This window comes from Phyllostomus discolor, chromosome 2 (genome assembly GCF_004126475.2).
Source record: "Phyllostomus discolor isolate MPI-MPIP mPhyDis1 chromosome 2, mPhyDis1.pri.v3, whole genome shotgun sequence".
NCBI classification, from domain to species: Eukaryota; Metazoa; Chordata; class Mammalia; order Chiroptera; family Phyllostomidae; genus Phyllostomus; species Phyllostomus discolor.
The window spans coordinates 199,288,148-199,306,471 of record NC_040904.2 but is presented as its reverse complement, the minus strand read 5'-3'; the positions used below and the strand labels follow the sequence as shown (position 1 = coordinate 199,306,471).

Genomic DNA, 18,324 nt, shown 5'->3' with positions numbered 1-18,324 from the left:
CGGATAGAAACAAGATGCCAGCCGGATAAAACAAGGTGGAGGGCCTGATTCGGCCTGTGGGCCTTGTGTTTGCTACCTATACTCTGGGTTTTCTCAGTATATATACATACACCCAAACATACACATTTCCCTCCTCCCTCCCCTTTCTTTGCACCCATACATCCATCTATTAATATCTTTTTTAAAAAACGGTGAGTTCACACAAATACCTCCAATTCCAAATCAGAGTACCACAGAATTCATTCTAGCCTTTCTGCTTCTTTCTACATTTGTAACTGAGGCAGGAGACAGCATAGGAAGAACTCTGAGACTGCAATACTGTCGCTGGCCAGCATTTAGCACCCTGGTTGCCAGGAAACGCCTTTTACCAATTAGGTAGAATAAAGAGAAACCGAGGCGGGGAGGAGGAAGGAGACATGACTCACATGCTAACTCAGCAGTCCTGTGCCTGTTCTGATAATATTGCCAGGTGTTTCAATATCACAAGAAACACTATATTAACAAGAAAGAAAGTCCTTGAAATTCTATGTAACATTTCCACTATCTGGGAAAGAAAGCCTTGAAACTGTGCTTTCATCCCAAGGCCTGAATGTGGGAGAGGGTCCCGGGACCCAAAGAAAAAGCCCATAAATAACTGGTTAATTGCCTACCTCCAGTCACTATCTGTTTTAGGAGGGAGTCCCTGATGCTTACAGAAAGAGTCGATAAATAACTTTGGATTAATTAACTGTCAGGTATTTGTTTTACAACAGAATGACCAAACGGAGTCTGGAGCAAGATAAGAATTCGGGTGGACAGACCCCCATCCATCCCTAAATTTGGGTAGTCACATTTCCCAAGGAAAGCCGGTGCCACATTTACCCGTTAATCAATATGTAACTTTTTCTCTCCTATCCCACCAACTAATATAAGTCCTGAGAACAAAGGACTCTCTCTCTCTCTTGGGGGCTCTTAGCTCTTGGGCCACAGGGCCTCTGGCCTCAGGCTGCCCAGGGCCTTAACACCCTGGTCTCCAGCCTCTCTTGCTTTTCTCACCCTGCTTTGCTCTGAAACTTTGCCTTTCACCCCCTAATCTACCCAGTCCTGTTCTCTTCCACAGAAGCAAGCCACTAATAAAACTGATTACATACTACTAGATTTGCTGATATGTAATTCTTTACATGCGTCAGCAAGAAGAACCAGGTCTCTCCCGTCAACATAACTACTTTCTCTGACAGAGATAAAACTGATGTTCATTGCCTTCATTATACATTGTCTCTTATTTTCTTTTTTTTTTTTTTTTTTAAAGATTTTATTTACTTTTAGAGAGGGAAGGGAGAGAGAGAGAGAGAGAGAGAAACATCAATGTGCGGTTGCTGGGGGCCGTGGCCTGCAACCCAGGCATGTGCCCTGACTGGGAATCGAACCTGCGATGCTTTGGTTCGCAGCCCGCGCTCAATCCACTGAGCTACGCCAGCCAGGCATTGTCTCTTATTTTCTCATTCCAAGAGTATAGAGGGGTAGGCTTGGAGTCAATAGACAATGTCTTAATAATAACCAGTACAGCAATTATAGAAGCTCTGTTTTGTTTAAATCCTCACCCAAGCATATATTTATTGATCTTTTAGAGAGAGAAAAACATCAATGGAGAGAGAGAGAAAAGTCAATCTGAGCAGGAAACATCAATCAGTTGCCTCTGTACACACTCTCACTGGGAACTGAACCTACAACCTAGTTGTAAGCCCTGATGGGGATCAAAGCCACAACCTTTTGGTACACAGGACAATGCTCCAACCAATAGAGCCACACCAGCCAGTGCTAGAAGCTCTGTTTTGAAGGACTCTATCATATTGATACATTTAGATTCTGAAATAGTATGCTATGAATAGAACATTTGAATGCCTACTTGATGGATTTATGTATATATAAACTCAGTTTATAAATCATAAACTGAGGATTCGGGCTAACAGACCCCCATTTAAATTTTATTTAAATTTTAAATTAAAATTTAAAAATTTTTATATGGGGAGGGTTGGGGGGGCTGGATTGGGAGTAAAAGGGAGAAAACTGTACTTGAACAATGATTAAAATAAAATTTTTTAAAAAAAGAAAAAAATTTTTATAATCAAGTTATGTGGGAAATTACAAGCCAAAATTAAGGCTGCTTATTTCCTATTTATTGATTTTTCTATTACTCTGCCTTTATGCTTATTTTATCTTATTTTTTGTATATTTTTATTTTTTCTGTTTTTTAAAATTACATTTTATTGATTACGCTGTTAAAATTGCCCTGATTTTTCCCCCTTTGCGCCCCTCCACTCAGCACCCCCCACTGCCTCAGGCAATCCTTCCACATCGTTCATGTCCATGGGTCATGCATACAGTTCTTTGGCTGCTCCACTTCCTATACTGTACTTCACATCCCCAGGGCTGTTCTGTAACTGCCTATCTGTACTTCTTAATCCCCTCACCTCTTCACCCAGCCCCCACTCCCCCTTCCATCTGGCAACCATCAAAATGCTCTCTGTGTCCTTGATTCTGCCTCTGTTCTTCTTGTTTCCTTAGTTTGTTCTTTAGATTCAATTGTTGATAAATTTGTATTTTTTGTCATTCATTGTTCATAGCTTTGATTCTTTTTCTTAAATAAGTTCCTTTAACATTTCATGTAATAATGGTTTGGTGATGATGAAATCTTTTGTTTTTTTCTTGTCTGGGGAGCTCTTTATCTGCCCTTTGGTTCTAAATGATATCTATGCTGAGGAGGAGAGCCATCTTGGCTGAAGATCTCTGCTTTTCTTGACTTTGAATGTTTCTTGCCAATCCCTTCTTGGCTGTTTTTTGCTTCCTTATGTTCCAAGTCATTGATTTGATTCTCAGCTTCATCCACTCTACTGTTGCTTCCCTGTAAATTGTCCTTTATTTCAATTAGTGTATCCTTCATTTATGACTGGATCATTTTTATGCTGCTGAGTTCCTCACTAATTTCCTTGAGCAAGCTTATAACCAGTGTTTTGAACTCTGCATTGGATTGCTTATTTCCATTTCACTTAGCTCTTTTTCTGGAGTTTTGATCTGTTCTTTCATTTGGACCATGTTTCTTTGTCTCCTTGTTTTAGCAGGTTCCCTAGTTTGTTTCTATGTATTAAATAGAGCTACTTTGGTTCTGTGTCTTGGTAGTATGGGTTAATGCAGTAGGTGGCCTGTAGGGTCCAGTGACACAGCCTCCCCTATCACCCAAGCAGGGTACTGGAGGTGCACCCTTCATATGGGCTGAGTACACCCTCCTCTTGTAGTTGAGCTTTGATTGCTGTTAAAGATCAATGGAAGGGATTTACACAGGAGAGCCAGCTGCAGGGATTGGCTGTGACCACTTACTGCCAACCTCCTCTCTCCGTGGAGGATCAGCTGTGTAGGGGCTGGGCAGTGATACTCCAGCGTGGTCTGTTGCTGCCCACTGGGTGCACTGGCCCTGGGGTTTCCCAGGTGGTGCAGACCAAGGTGAGCCCCCATCTATATTTTTCCAGGGGCCACCTTGTTTGAGCTATAAAGCAATCTGAGATGGCTGCTCCTAGCGCTGGGCTTGGAGATTCCCAGGCGAAAATAAGCTGTGAATCCTTACTGGCTGCTGCTAATGTCAGGCCTGGAGCTCACTGAGGCCAGATATTGCTTATTTGAGGATTTAAGAAGTTGTGAAACAGACCCAAGACCAGCCATTCATATGGAAAAGCAGCTTGGGTGGGCTCATAAATTGGGTGGGGCAGAATCTCTGGGGATCTCCAACGTGGAGCCAACAGTGTTAGCCAGGCTGATGGAGTCTCAGATATGGCATCAGCTTGCCTGCTGTTGGGGGGAGGGTGTAGAAAAGGGACAATGGCCTCTGCTCAGCCTTGATGCAAGGCACTTTCACTTTCTCCCTTTATGCCACGGGTGCCTTTCAAGCTGCTACCCTGGTGCTGAAGCTCAGAGGGAGTGAGTCTGAGTAGGTGAATCCATTAGTGGGTTCTTTAAGAGGAAATGCTTGGGTTCCAGCATTTTCTTCCACCTACCCAATCCCTGCTGTCTTTTATAGCCTGGAGTTGTGGGGACTTATCTTCCTAGCACTGGAACCCTGGGCTTCGGGGGGCTGGTGTGGGCTGGGACTCTGCTCCTGAGAGACGCCTCCCAAACTTTTATCTACCACACATCGGTGAGGGATCAGCTCATTCCATGTCTGCACCCCTCCTACCAGTCTGGATGGATGTGGTGTCTTTAATTCCACAGTTGTCAGACTTCCATTCAACTTGATTTCTCATGGTTCTGAGTGATGGTTGTTCTATATTTTAGTTGTAATTTTGTTGTGGTTGTGGGAAGAGGCAAGCCATGTCTTTTTATGCCTCCATCTTGACCTGAAGTCCTATGCTCATTTTAGTGTAATGATATGAACATAATGAATGAGGTCTCATAGTATTTTTGATCCAGCATGCAATGACAGCACTCAACATGTTAAGTGTTACAAGTGACAAGAGTATTTGGTAAAGCTCTTTGGTAGCAGGAAATACTGCAAGCTATAGTGAGTTCCACAGCGACATCTAGTGTACTTTTTTTGCAATTTGTTTAGACTTTGGCATATTATTTCTGAGATAGTAGATTGTGGCCATATGTCTAGGTGCTACTATTAAAGTCCTGAAGTAAACAGCCTAACCAAAGTCTGCTTATTAATCCTTATTATAATTGTTTAGATAAAGTATAACATGTAGTATTGTGCAAGGTTCTCACTGTACATGTTTTAGTGGAAAAGACTTTACTACAGCTTTGACACTGAGTTTAAAAATGGCTATGTTTGGCCCTGGCTGGGTGGATCAGTTGGTTGGAGCACCGCCTTGTACACCAAAAGGTTGCAGTTCAATCACTGGTAGGGGAGCATACAGGAGGCAACTGATTGATATTTCTCTTTCACACTGATGTTTCTCTCTCACACTGGAACAATAGGAGAAGCAAGGACACAGTTAAGGGCAAGAAATTTTGGTGGATGAAGCGGGGCAAAAAGGCTGGAGAAGTAGATGGAATAAGTTTCCACAAAGTCACGGCTGAGTTTGGATCTGTAGTCATGGGGAGCTATTGAAGATTTTTGCTCAAGGGAATGAAGTAAGACCTGCATTTTCAAAGGATTAATTTGGTAGCAATGTAGAGACCATTGGAAAAGGAAATTTATGGAAAATGAAAAGGAAGTTTATGGAAAAGGGAATTTATTACAAGGTTATTACAAAGATCTGTCTAGTTGAGAGAGAGAGTGAGGAGGAGAGTTAAGGAGTAAGGGAAAGATGAGCATTATTGTAGAAGTGTTAATAGAATGAGTACAATTTGACAGTTGGATCATATGTGCAGGGCAAAGGGGGATTTGTAGTCTAAGACATTTTTAAGGACTTGAATGAAGGGTGGGGAATATGATTATGCGATCACAAAGTAGTAGATTGGGGTGGAGAAGGGGGGATGGGTTTAGAAGAGAAAGGGATGAGCTGGCTGTGAAATGTATTCTATAATTAATGCTATAAAGGGGATGCTGTTTGGGAAGGGCATCAGTGCTGTATTTGGACACAGTATGACTGACACTGAGAATTAAAGTTGTGTCCAATTCATATCTTTATCCTTAGGAGTGGTAAGAGACTTGGTGTAAGACAAGTAGTTGAGAATCCAATCCTGGATTCTCCTGAAAAGAATGAGTTGTGGAGTTATTTTCTTCCTAGTGGTTCACGTGGATCATCCTACCCCACTGGTTGTTTTGCCAACGTTTTGTGCACAGGACTAAACGGCATGTTCTCCACTCCTCCAGAACCGCAGTTGTGCTGTCTTGATTTATTTGTGGTGCTCATGTACCTTCATCTGTGCCCAGAACACAGGCTGCCTGGACGAGGTGCTAACCATTGGCCCTTCAGGAGCCAGCTGGCATGAAGGCTGAGTATTCAAAGTGGCTCAGATTTGCAGCCTTGGTTGCCTCTGCTCTCTAATTGCAAGAGGAATGTTTCTAAAGCTGGAAAGTGGTTCCAGTTTGTATATTGTCTTCCTACTAAGAGAAAAGTTGGTGTGTGCTTTAAAACTTGTATGCTGAGCCCTGGCTGGCGTAGCTCAGTGGATTGAGCGTAAGCTGCAAACCAAAGCATTGCAGGTTCGATTCCCAGTCAGAGCACATGCCTGGGTTGCAGGCCACGTCCCCCAGCAATTGCACATTGATGTTTCTCTCTCTCTCTCTTTCTCCTTCCCTTCCTTCTCTAAAAATAAAAAATAAGTAAAATCTAAAAAAAACAAACTTGTGTGCTCAAACATAAAGGATATCTGATTTCTTGGGAGTGAAACTAGGATTTTTCTGAGGTGCTGGGTAAACATATAGATAGTGTTAGATTCAGAATATCATTTTTCTTTCCTGTCAGGTTATATTACTGATTATGTTACTGTGTGGTGAGAAGACGAAGTGTGATCCTCAGTCCTCATATATCAGTTGGGCTGTTTGATATCTGCTCAGAGACCCGCTTGGTGCAGCCTGCTGTGGATTTATGGTGCTCAGAGACACCAGTTAATCTTGTAACACGTGGACATTGCCGTGAAACAAGACGGGAAATGGCTGTACCACCTACCCTGTGTTGGTTTTCACTTCCTTATGTGTCCCTTTCCGACAAGAAATGTAGTCTTTAACATAGGAAACATAGAAAAAACAACACACAAAAGAAAAATCGATTTGTTCGCAAAAATGAATTCGTTCTCAGAGCTAAAACCCAGGGCCTGGCCTGTCCACAGGCCGAGTCTCTGGAGCTCCGGCCTTCTTCCACTTGACCTCTGTGCTAATTCAAATGCAATTATTTCCTCCCTCCAAAATAGTGATGTGTGCTGCCCTTACTGGGCAGGGTTCTGTACTCTGTCTTCCCACCACTGAATGGCACAGGGTGAGAGGCCACTGTGAAGTCTGTGAGCATGTTAAGTTCCGACTGCACTTCTGTCTCAGTGTCTGTGGGCGTGACCTCAGCGCCAGCGTGGCACAGAGCTCATGCTGACCTCCAGGGTGTGCTCTGTGATGGCCCAGCTCACCATCAGCAAGTCATCTCCTGGAGTTTTTGCCACCTTCCAGTACCTTCTGCTAGAGGCTCTGGTTTCTCTCAGAATCAGCTTCCTTCCCCTCTATGCACTGTATGGCAGCTTCCATTACTAGGTGGTTTTCAGAGCAAAGCAGCAAGGGAAAAAAATAAGCAGCATTACCCCAAAATTGTGGTGCACAGGGCCGCATTCTCCCAGGTCCTCTCCAGAGACAGGTTTTTCCTCAGCATTTCAGGAGCCCGGTGTGGCTGCAGCTTCATGGTAGGAGCATGGGCAGAGGGGGAGTAGAGGGGAGGGTCCCCGGCAGTCCTGCAGGCTGGCTCTGACAGGCTCTTGTCCACTGCTCTCTGAGTCATTCCCATTCCCATCCTGCTCAGGGAGCGGTGCTGAGACACCACCGTTAGGACAAAGCTGAGATTAAGGAGGGGAAACCAGGCAGTGCAAGGCTGTGCCTGTTGCTGTCAGGTTCCTACTTCCCACCCCAGTGGGAGCCACTGCGGCTCCCTTTCCAGAGTCTGCAGTTACCAGCTTTTTCTATTCTGAGTTCACGGTTGTCATCAGTGAGAGGACGGCTGGCCGTGGACATGGTGCATCTTGGTGGCTCCAGAATGACGTGTTCTCTTGTTTTAAGAAGGAGAAAGTGAAGGAAGAAAGAAAGCGGGTCTGGACAGCAAGGAGACTTTGTTTAGAAATAGCTGGGCAGTGTTTTCTTTTCTCATAGTCCTTTGAAGTCTCTGTTGGTTGGCACGAGGTACTTTTTATTCTTCTCTCTGAATATCCTCCCTGATGAAGGCGGTCAGAGTTGGCTGCACAGATGCAGGGACAAGGGGGTCGGTGTGCTGTCCTGGGTTCCCGGATGTAGTGTTTGTGCTTTTCTGCATTTCTGAGCCTCTTGCCCTGCAGGATGAGTGGTGAGTGGCTCCTCCCAGGCCTTCCTGATTGGCACAGCTCATCTGTCCATCCCGTACCAGGTTGGTCTGTGCTCACTGCCTCCCGAATGCGGAGAGTCAGCAGGCCTCCGGGGCACTTGGAGGAGGCACGTGTCAGAGAAGCCCTGGGTGCCTGAGTCACTGTGTGGAGAGGTTGAGCCGCGGTGGTTCGCTGGCCCACATCATGGAACACGAGGAGAAAATAGATTTCACTGGGTTCAGACACTGAAAAGTCTGTTACAACAGCTTGACGTCATTACCCTAATGGATACAGTCTTCGATAGGCAATTAGAATATTCCTGGCTTGACCACTGAGTGTCAGACTTTTGAAGAGTCACTTTCTGTCTGTCATCTTTGTTTAACCCTCCCGCTGAATGATGTGTGTGGATTTTACTCACCAGCATTACTTTTCCCTTCTCATGGCCATGCTGAAAGATAAATTGGACCCATCCCTGGAAAGGAGAGAGCATATGAAGACAAGGTTTTATTATTACCATAACTTCAGCACCACTCTGCTGCCTACACAGAGAAAATGATTAATCATCCCTTAACTTTGACAGAGTTTCTGCAGTTGCAATCTGCAGGATTAAAAGGCACATGTTCCCGCTGACAGTGCCGCCTTCTCTGTGATCATCACGTGTCCTTGAGTAGTGTCACTCATGGGAACTATGCCTGTGACAGCTGCCAGGACCCAGCCGAGGCACCGGGAAGCGAATCTGCTCTGTCTACAAGACCCTGGCACAGTGCTCCAGGCAGGGCACACCCAGCCTGTCCGTGTCATTTGTTGGATGTGGTTTAATGAAGCGGAAGGGTCACTGTGGGGGGAACGCACTCTCGCATTGTGATTTATGAGATAGTTAAAATGTTTGGTAGCTCCTTTAAGAAGCCAGGTGGTAACGTGAAGGAGTTGTTCACCTGAGTGGTTCCATTAGAAGTGGCTGAGCCCTGACTAGTACGTCTCAGTTGGTTGGGCATTGTTCTGCAAAGTGAATGGTCGCTGGTTTGGTCCCTGGTCAGGACAGCTGATAAATGTTTCTCTCTCACACTGATGTTTCTCTCCCTCCCTTTCTCCCTCCCTTCCCTTCTCTCTAAAAAAAAAATAAATAAAGTCATTTAAAAAATAAAAAGAAGTGGCAGAAACACACAGCTTTGTTAAAGGCATTGGAACCTCCTGTGATGGGAAGAGACAAGAGCTGCGGAGGTTGGTGCCCTGGGTGGTGGCCCTCAGTCCCACCGAACACCAGGCCCCCAGGTGCTTCCTTATATCCAGCTCAGGCCCCAGCTGGGCCTACAGGGCCAGAATCATTGGGATAGACAAGGAAATCTGGATCTCCCCTGTGTTTTTTAACCTTTTTTAAATATATGTAATTGTAGATTCACATTGTAAAACACAATACAGAGAGGGTCCACATACTCTGACCCAGGTTCCCTCAATAATAACATCTTCTAAAAATCTCACAACCAGAATATCGGCATTGGCATGAACCACTGATGTTGGGCAGGTTTCCTGGTTCTCTTTGTACTCATTTGCACGTGTGAGTATTTACTTCTGTGCACTTTCATCACATGCATCCGCCATGTGGTGCAGAAAGAGAACAGCTCCACTGGTTCTCCAGCACCCAGGACAGTGCCAGGCATGGGGTCAGGACTCCAGAAGTCTGTTGAATGAACTGTTCAGCTGGCCCCGCCCCCACCCTGCAGAGGCCTATTGGACTTTGGTGCCAAATCAGAGAAGTGATAAGGAAGCATTTGTCAAAATATCAAAGACACTGCAGATGTCAAATCAGGCCCAGAACTTGGAAGTGAGATGCAGTAAGCAAGGTAGAACGTGGTTGTTCTCCCCTGAGTGTTCTGCTGGGGAAAGTGAAACAGGTACAGGTGTGTCTGCCACTAAACATTACACTGTATTCAGATCATCTTTAGGTGTCCACCTGCAGCTCTAAATGGGCTTTTCTTGTTGCATAGCTCTGAAGAGCGGGGACAGTTGCCAGAAGTGTTCTCACAGTACATGTTGTAGGCACTCTGTAGGATTTAGTCTCGGGATACCACTTTTTGGGACACTTGTGAGAGGCACAGGCAATCACACAAGACTCGTGTTGCTTTGTACCAAGCATGAGACAACAGAGTCCAAGGTGCCAGGAGTCCAGTACTGTGGCACCAGGGGACATCTGGGTGGCTGGTGTGCAGCGAGTTACACGAGAACACGCTGCTCGGGGACCCAGGTCAGTCATTCCCAGGTGGGAGATGCCCACAAACTCGGTAGTGAGCTTGAGAGGGTGGGAAATGGGGGCCATGAAAGGCAGAGAATGAAGAAAAAAAGCACCAGCCGCTTCAAATGGGACAGGAAGTTATGATGCAAGTATGAGGCCGCTGGTTCAACAAGAAGCAGCGTGAGAACACACCCACCACAGAGGAAACCATGGGTCTGAGCAGGCTCTGGAGGGCACAGCATTGTGGTGATGAGAGTTGGGATTTCTTCTCTCTGAACAAGGAAAGTCAACTAGAAATTGCAGGGAAACAGTCCATAATAAATGTACCACCCACTATGGTCCCATGAAACAAGGGTTGGTTTGAACACTTGGGAAAGCGTAAGAAAGAAAATCTCTAACACTCACTTTCGGCCAAGATGGAGGTGTAGGTAGACACACTGTGCCTCCTTGCACAACCAAAAGAAGGACAACAATTTAAAAATAAAAAACAACCAGAACTGACAGGAAATTGAACTGTAGGGAAGTCCAACCACCAAGGAATTAAAGAAGAAACATCCATCCAGACCAGTAGGAGGGGCAGAGATGGGCAGCTGGGCCGAGAGGACTCTCAGCAAGATGGTGGCTGGAGGACCCACTGAGACAGCAGATTGTGGAGCAGGATGGACAAGGCAGCAGCTGGCAGACCAGGCAGTCCCACATTCATGTGAGGATAAACTGGGAGGAACACTTGGAGAGCAAGACAGACCACACAACTCAGGGCCCCAGCTTGGGAAAATAAAGAAAGCCTCAAAACACCGATTGAAAACACCTGTGGGCATTGAGGGGCTGGGAGATACTCCCAGCCTCACAGGAGAGTTCATTGGAGAGGCCCACAGAGCCCTAGAATGTACACAAGCCCACCCACTCAGGAATCAGCACTAGAAGGGCCCACTTTGCTTGTGGGTAGTGAGGGAAGTGACTGAAATCTGACAGAGAGTGGAGCAAGTGCCATTGTTCCCTCTCAACCCCTGCCCCACATACAGCACCACAACCCAGCAACTGGGTTGTCCTGCCCTGGTGAACAACTACGGCTCCGCCCCTTATATGTAACAAGCCTGCTGAAACAAAACAAACAAACAAACAAACAAACAGGCCCAAACAAAAGAACAGATCAAAGCTCCAGAAAAAATACAAGCGATGAAGAGAAAGCCAGCCTATCAGACGCACAGTTCAAAACACTGGTGATCAGGATGCTCACAGAATTGGTTGACTTTGGTCACAAATTAGATGAAAAAAATGAAGGCAATGCTAAGTGAAATAAAGGAAAATGTACAGGGAACCAATAGTGATGGAATGGAAACTGGGACTCTAATCAACGGTGTGAACCAGAAGGAAGAAAGAAACATTCAATCAGAAAAGAATGAAGAAACAAGAATTCAAAAAAATGAGGAGAGGCTTAGGAACCTCCAGGACATCTTTAAACATTCCAACATCTGAATTATAGGGGTACCAGAAGGAGAAGAGGAAGAGCAACAAATTGAAAACTTATTTGAACAAATAATAAAGGAGAACTTCCCCAATCTCGCAAAGGAAATAAACTTCCGGGAAATGCAAGAAGCTCAGAGAGCCCCAAAGAAGTTGGACCCAAAGAGGAACATACCAAGGCATATCATAGTTCTCTTAGTTTCTCATAAGTTCTCTTAGTTTCCTTTTCTGATGGTTCATTATTGGTGTATAAAAATGAAACTTATTTCTGAACATTTATTTTGTATCCAGCTATTTACTGAATGTATGTGTCAGTCCTAGTAGCTTTTTGAAGTCTTTAGGGTTCTCAATATAAAGTATCATGTCATTTGCAAACAATGACAGTTTTACTTCTTTCCGATTTGGATGCCTTTTATTTCTTCTTTGTGTCTGATTGCTATGGCTAGGACTTCCAGTACTATGTTGAATAAGAGTGGTAAAAGTGGATATCCCTGTCTTGTTCCGGGTCTTATGGGAAACACTTTGAGTTTTTACCATTTGATAATAATGTTGTCTGTGGGTTTGCCATATATGGCCTTTATTATGTTGAGGTATGTTGCCACTTTGTGAGAATTTTATCATAAATCGGTGATGGTTTTTATCAAATGCTTTTTTTGCATCTATTGATATGATCATGTGATTTTTATCCTTCATTTTTTTATATGCTGTATAATGTTAATTGATTTGCAAACATTGTACCAACCTTGCATCCCCAGAATAAATCCCACTTGATCCTGGTGTATGATCTTTTTGATGTATTGCTATATTCAGTTTGGTAATATTTTGTTGAGGATTTTTACCATCTATGTTCATCAGGATGTTGGCCTATAATTTTTTTCTTTGTGGTATCTTTACCTGGTTTTGGAATGAGGATAATACTAGCCTTGTAAAATCAGCACAGGAGTCTTCCCACCTCTTGAATTTTCTGGAATATTTTGAGAAGGACAGGTGTTTGTTCTTCTTTAGATGTTTGGTAAAAATTTACCTGTGAAGCCATTCAGTCCAGGACTTTTGTTTATTGGGAGCTTTTTGATTATTACTTCAATTTCATTATTTGTAATCAGTCTATTCAGATTTTCTTCTTCCTGATTGAGTGCTGGAAGATTGTACGTTTCTAGGAATTTATCCATTTTGTCCAGATTTTCTAATTTGTTGGCATATAGTTGTTTATAATATTTTCTTACAATCCTTTATATTTCTGTGGAGTCAGTTGTTGCTTCTCTTCTTTCATTTCTGATTTTATTTATTTGGGTCCTCTCTCTTTTTTTCTTGATGAATCTGGATAAAGGTTTGTCAATCTTGTTTATCTTTTCAAAGAACCAGCTCTTGGTTTCATTGATCTTTTGTATTATTTTTTTAAGACTCCATTTTGTTTATTCTTTGGGCTTTGTTTGTTCTTTTTCTAGTTCCTTTAAGTGTAAAGTTAGATTGTTTATTTAACATTTTTCTTGTTTTCTGTGGTAAGCCTGTAATGCTATGAATTGTACTCTTGGAACTGCTTTTGCTGTGTCCCATAAATTTTGGGTCTGTTGATGGTAATGGCTGTTAAAATGTCCTGCTATGGCTGTATTGCTGTCAACCTCTTCCTTTACATCCATCCACATTTGCTTTATATATTTAGTTGTTCCTATGTTGGATGCATAAGTGTTTATAAGGGTTAGGTCCTCTTTTGGATTGTTTCCTTTATCATTACGTAGTGTCCTTCTTTGTCTCTTACTACATCCTTTGTTTTAAAGTCTATTTTGTCAGATGTAGGTATTGCTACCACAGTTTTTAAAAATTTCCATTTGCATGAAATATATTTTTCATCTTTTTAAGTCTGTGTGTATCTTTCATTCTGAGGTGGGTCCTTTGTAGACATCACATATATATCTCTTGATTTTTTTATCCATTCAGCTACAAGAATTTTTAAAACATGCAATATCTGACTATTTAGTCAGGGCCACTGACCTCTTTTCAAGGCTGTCATTTTTTCTTTTGGTATTTTTCCCTAGTTTTTTCATTTTTTTTCTCTTTTCTCAGATGTTTGTTTCTAATGAGTTGACCATTACATTTCCTAAGTTCTGAAATGGCCAACAGAGCATAGAAAGACATTTCTTTAGGACTTTGCAGATGTAATGATTAGAACAGATTATCCTGGATTACCCAGATGGGCCCACGATAATCATGTGAGCTGTTACACACAGAAGAAGGAGGCAGAGATTCAAAACAGAAGGACTGGGCCTGTCTTTGCTGGCTTGGAGTTGGAGTGGGCCAGCTGCAAAACACGAGAAGGAAGTGAATTCTGTCACAACCCCAAGTTTGGATGCATCTTCTTCCTTGTGGTCTTCAGTAAGGAATACAACCGGGCCAAATCCTTGATTCTGATGCTGTGAAGCCATAAGTGGAGAACTTGGCTGGGCCACTATGCCTGAACTTCTGACTCACTGAAACTGTGAGACAATAAATGAGTTTTGTTGCTAAATTTGTTACGGTAATAATCAAAAGTTCAAACAACATGCTTTCTGTCTTTGTCATATAAGGCATTCTATATTTGTTATATCAGTTACAATATACAATAACAACAACAAAATATACAAAACCTTGGTGCCTAAAACAACATAGGGATGCATCCAGAATAAAGAACTTTTTAAAAAATTTTAATCATTGTTCAAGTACAGTTTTCTCCCTTTTACTCCCAATCCAGCCCACCCACCCAACCCACCCCTCTTCCCTCCCATTTCCACCCTCTCCCTAGTTTTTGTCCATGCATCCTTTAAATTTGTTCCTGTAAACCCTTCCCATTGTCCCCTGAAATTCCCTCTTATCTCCCCTGTGGTCACTTTCAGTCTGTCCTCTATTTCAGTGTCTTTGGTTATATTTTGCTTGTTTCTTTGTTTTGTTGCTTAGGTTCCTGTTAAAGGTGAGATCATATGGTATTTGTCTTTCACTGCCTGGCTTGTTTTGCTTAGCATAATGTTTTCCAGCTCCATCCAAGCTGTTGCAAAGGGTAGGAGCTCCTTCTTTCTTTCTGCAGAAAGGCAAAATATTTAAGCAAACAGTTCATAAAGACAGTATGCAAATGTCCAATAAGAACATGAAAAGATGTTCAACATCACTAGTCATCAGGAGGAATACAAATTAAAACCACAATGAGATATTGCTACTCACCTAGTAGCCAAAATTAAATAGACTGACAATACTAATGGCAGTATTTTCTGGTAGAATTGCAAATGTTTTCAGCCATTTTAAAAGACTAGGGCAATGTCTTATAAAGTTAAACATACACTCAGTCATTACACTTCTCAGTATTTACCCAAGAAATGAAAATGTGCCTACCCAAATACTTGTCAGTGGAAGCTTATACCTAATCTGTTAATATCTGTACAGCAAGTGCAATTATTTGTGGGATGTTTCGAGAAATTTAGAGAAACAGAAAATTTAAAAATTGTATGGCTGGAGGTAGGTATTAAAGATAAACAACAATACGGGGAGGTATCACTGACAATTGGATTAAAGGATATCTGTGTTACTTCCTCTTTTATTCACTTTTTTCTTTTTTTAATCCTCACCTGAGGACATGCTTATTGATTTTAGAGAAAGGGAGAGGGAGGGAGGAAGAAAGGGAGAGAAACACTGATGCAAGAGAGAAAGATCAACTGGCTGCCTTTGCTTTTCGTACACACCTGCCCAAGGACCAAACCTAAGACCTAGGCATGTGCCCTTCTGTTTGTGGAATGACATCCAACCAACTGAGCCTTGCTCTGGAGACCAGACCTAACACAAAGGAAACGCTTGGCCCAGAGACACCTGATGGGAGGTAGCTGATGGACGTGTATGAGGGATATGAGGGACTCTGTTCTGCTGGGACCCTGAGTGCTCTCAATTACCCAGTCCATGACCGGTGAATCACTGTGGTAGTTTAACCTGGAGCTATCTGCCAGTCACATCGATGTTCTGTGTTTCAGGCCCTAGTCCCCACTCCTACCCCTGCCCTGCCTACCCAACAAATTTTGGTCACATACTCTTCAGCAAAGGGGAGGTGGCACCAAAGGCCCATATCCAGCTTGAGTTCAGCTTGAGCACTTAAGGCTGCCCCAAAAGAGTTCTCCATGACCTAAGTTACCTGCTGCCTCAGGCAACTGGGCACTGGGAATGTGTGCTCTAGACTAGGGTTCCAGGCCCCTATCATAGAACTATGGAATAGTCACAAAGGGGTCCTGAGGGTAGGGGAAGGGACAGAGAGAGGAGGGTGAGCGCACAATCCTGGCCCACCATCCAGCCTAGCAAATCCCTCTATCCTTTTCTGGGTCTTCCTAACATCATATGATAATTTCCATTTATTCCAGCTATAAACCAGATATCTGCTGGATTATTTACTTTTTGGAGATCTCAGCTTGGACCCCACCAATTCCATAGTCTGAAGTTCCCCTAGGAATTGTTTGCAAAATCCCAAAGACTTGCACTCTCTTAGTCTCTTCTGTCCTCCATCCCAGCTTCTGTGTGTCACGCTTTTTCCTTCCTCACTCCACAGAGAACTCACCTCCTATTTCAACTTCTCTCAAAATAATCTCCTTTCACAAAGAAGTGGTAAGCAATGAAGCCTTTACTGAAAATCTTTTTAGTGTGACAATGAACTTGCTGCAGAGCACTTTCCAGAGAAAATAAAGTAAAAATGTCCTATCAATCTTTCTCCGTCAAAGCGCCTTTCGAGCTGCTCTGTCCCTGGGAACTCCCAGCTCTTTTTCTTTGCATGCCAGGCCCCACTCTGCTGGTCGCTCCCACCTCTCCCTCCCAGGCCTCCTCTCTCCCCTAGCGTTTTATATCGATGTCCTTTCCTTACACAGAACCATTGAACATTCCCAAACTCATCTCTACCTGGTAGCCCCAAACCTATCTTGACTGTGAATGGGATGCCTTTTCCGTAGCAGAATCCAAGCTCTTAGGAGAGTGATGGAATGATATGTACAATATCTTTTACTCATTTTCAGTAACTCCTAAGGTTACTTATGTTGGAAAGATTTCTTGATTTTTCCCACCCAATCTTTCTTTTGACTCCAGTCCATATTGGCTTCTCAGTATTTTGTTTTAATTTTAAGATTATATATTTTTTGAAACAATTCTAATTTTCTAATCAATATTAAAAGCAAGATTGGGAAAAGTCAACAAACCTTGATATACTATATAAATTATATATACTACATAAATTGCATACACTATAAGGTACATTCCCATGAAGTTAGGTTCATTAAGGATGGAGATAATTGTGCCTTGCAGACAGTTTGGCATTTTTTAAAAAGCCAGGTATTGATGTACAATTTAGATAAAAGGAAACTTCACCCTTTTAAGTTGTAGAGTTCTTTTAACTTTGACAGTTACAGTCAACTACTTTTGAAATTGGTCAAAAGATTTGAACACTTGAGCAAATAATATATACAAATAGAAAATAGCACTTAAAAATCCTATTCCAAAATAAAAGGAAGACTTCTGGTCAAGATGGAGGCATAGGCAGACACGGCTCATCCTTCACACAGCCACATCAAAATTACAACTAAATACAAAACCACCATCACTCAGAACTATCAAAAATTGATTTGAATGGAAGTCTGACAACTACCAAATTAAAGAAACCACATCCATCCAGACTGATAGGAGGAGTGCAGATAGGGAACAGGCTGGTCCCACACCCACATGTGGTGGATAAAAATTCGAGAGGGATAGCTCAGGATCAAGCACTCCCAGCCCCATACCAGGCCCCCAGCCCAGGGTTCCAGTGCCAGGGAAGTAAGTCCCCACAACTCCTGGCTGCAAAGAAACCACTAGCGCCCCTAGCAGTTCCTCTTAACCCACACACAGACTCACCTATCAGACTCATTCCCTCTGAGCTTCAGCACCAGGGTAGCAGATTGACAGACACCACTGGCATAAAGGGAGAAACTGAAAGTATCTAGCATCAAGGTAAGCAGAGGCCATTTCCCTTTTCTAAACCTTCCTCCCAGAGCTGGCAAGCAGTGCCATATCTGAGACTCCATCAACCTGGCTAATGCTGCCCTGCTTTGGAGATCCCCAGAGACTCCGTCTCACCCAATTTATGGGCCCACCCAAGCTGCTTTTCCATAAGAATGGTTGGTCTTGGCTCATACTTCACAACTTCCTAAATCATATTAAACAAGCAACGACTGGCCTCAGTGAGCCCCAGTACCAGCACCAGCAGCAGGCAGCCTCGATTCACAGCTTATCTTCTCCTGGGAAATCTCCAAGCCCAGCACAAGGAGCAGCCATCAGTTAGGGTGGCCCTGGGCAAAACATAGGTGGAGGCTCACCTTGGTCTGCACCACCTGGGAAACCAGAGCCTGCACACCCAGTGGACAGCTACAGACCACACTGGCGCACCACCACCCTGCCCCAGTGCAGCTGATCTTCCATGAAGGGCAGTGGTCAGTTCTAGCAGCTGACTGGCCTGGGTAAATCCTTCCCATTGACATGCCAACAGCAATCAAGGCTCAACTACAAGAGGAGGGTGTACTCAGCCTATATGAAGGGTGTACCTCCAGTACCCAGCTTGGGTGATAGGGAAGGCTGTGCCACTGAACCCTACAAGAAACCTACTACCTTAGGCAACACTACCAAGACACTGAGTGAAAGCAGATCTGCCTAATAAA

The 18,324-nt window shown here is 43.5% G+C and overlaps 1 long non-coding RNA gene and 1 pseudogene across 1 annotated transcript; one reads left to right on the top strand and one right to left on the bottom strand.

The window, feature by feature from the left end:
* Nucleotides 1–13,703: 13,703 nt before the first annotated feature.
* On the bottom strand, nt 13,704–13,832 carry LOC114514268 (annotated as a pseudogene).
* A 186-nt stretch (nt 13,833–14,018) lies between these two features.
* On the top strand, nt 14,019–14,760 carry LOC118499164. The gene is made up of 2 exons (XR_004901686.1): nt 14,019–14,337; nt 14,700–14,760. It is a non-coding gene; the product is annotated as an uncharacterized LOC118499164 (long non-coding RNA).
* The last annotated feature ends 3,564 nt before the right edge of the window (nt 14,761–18,324 follow it).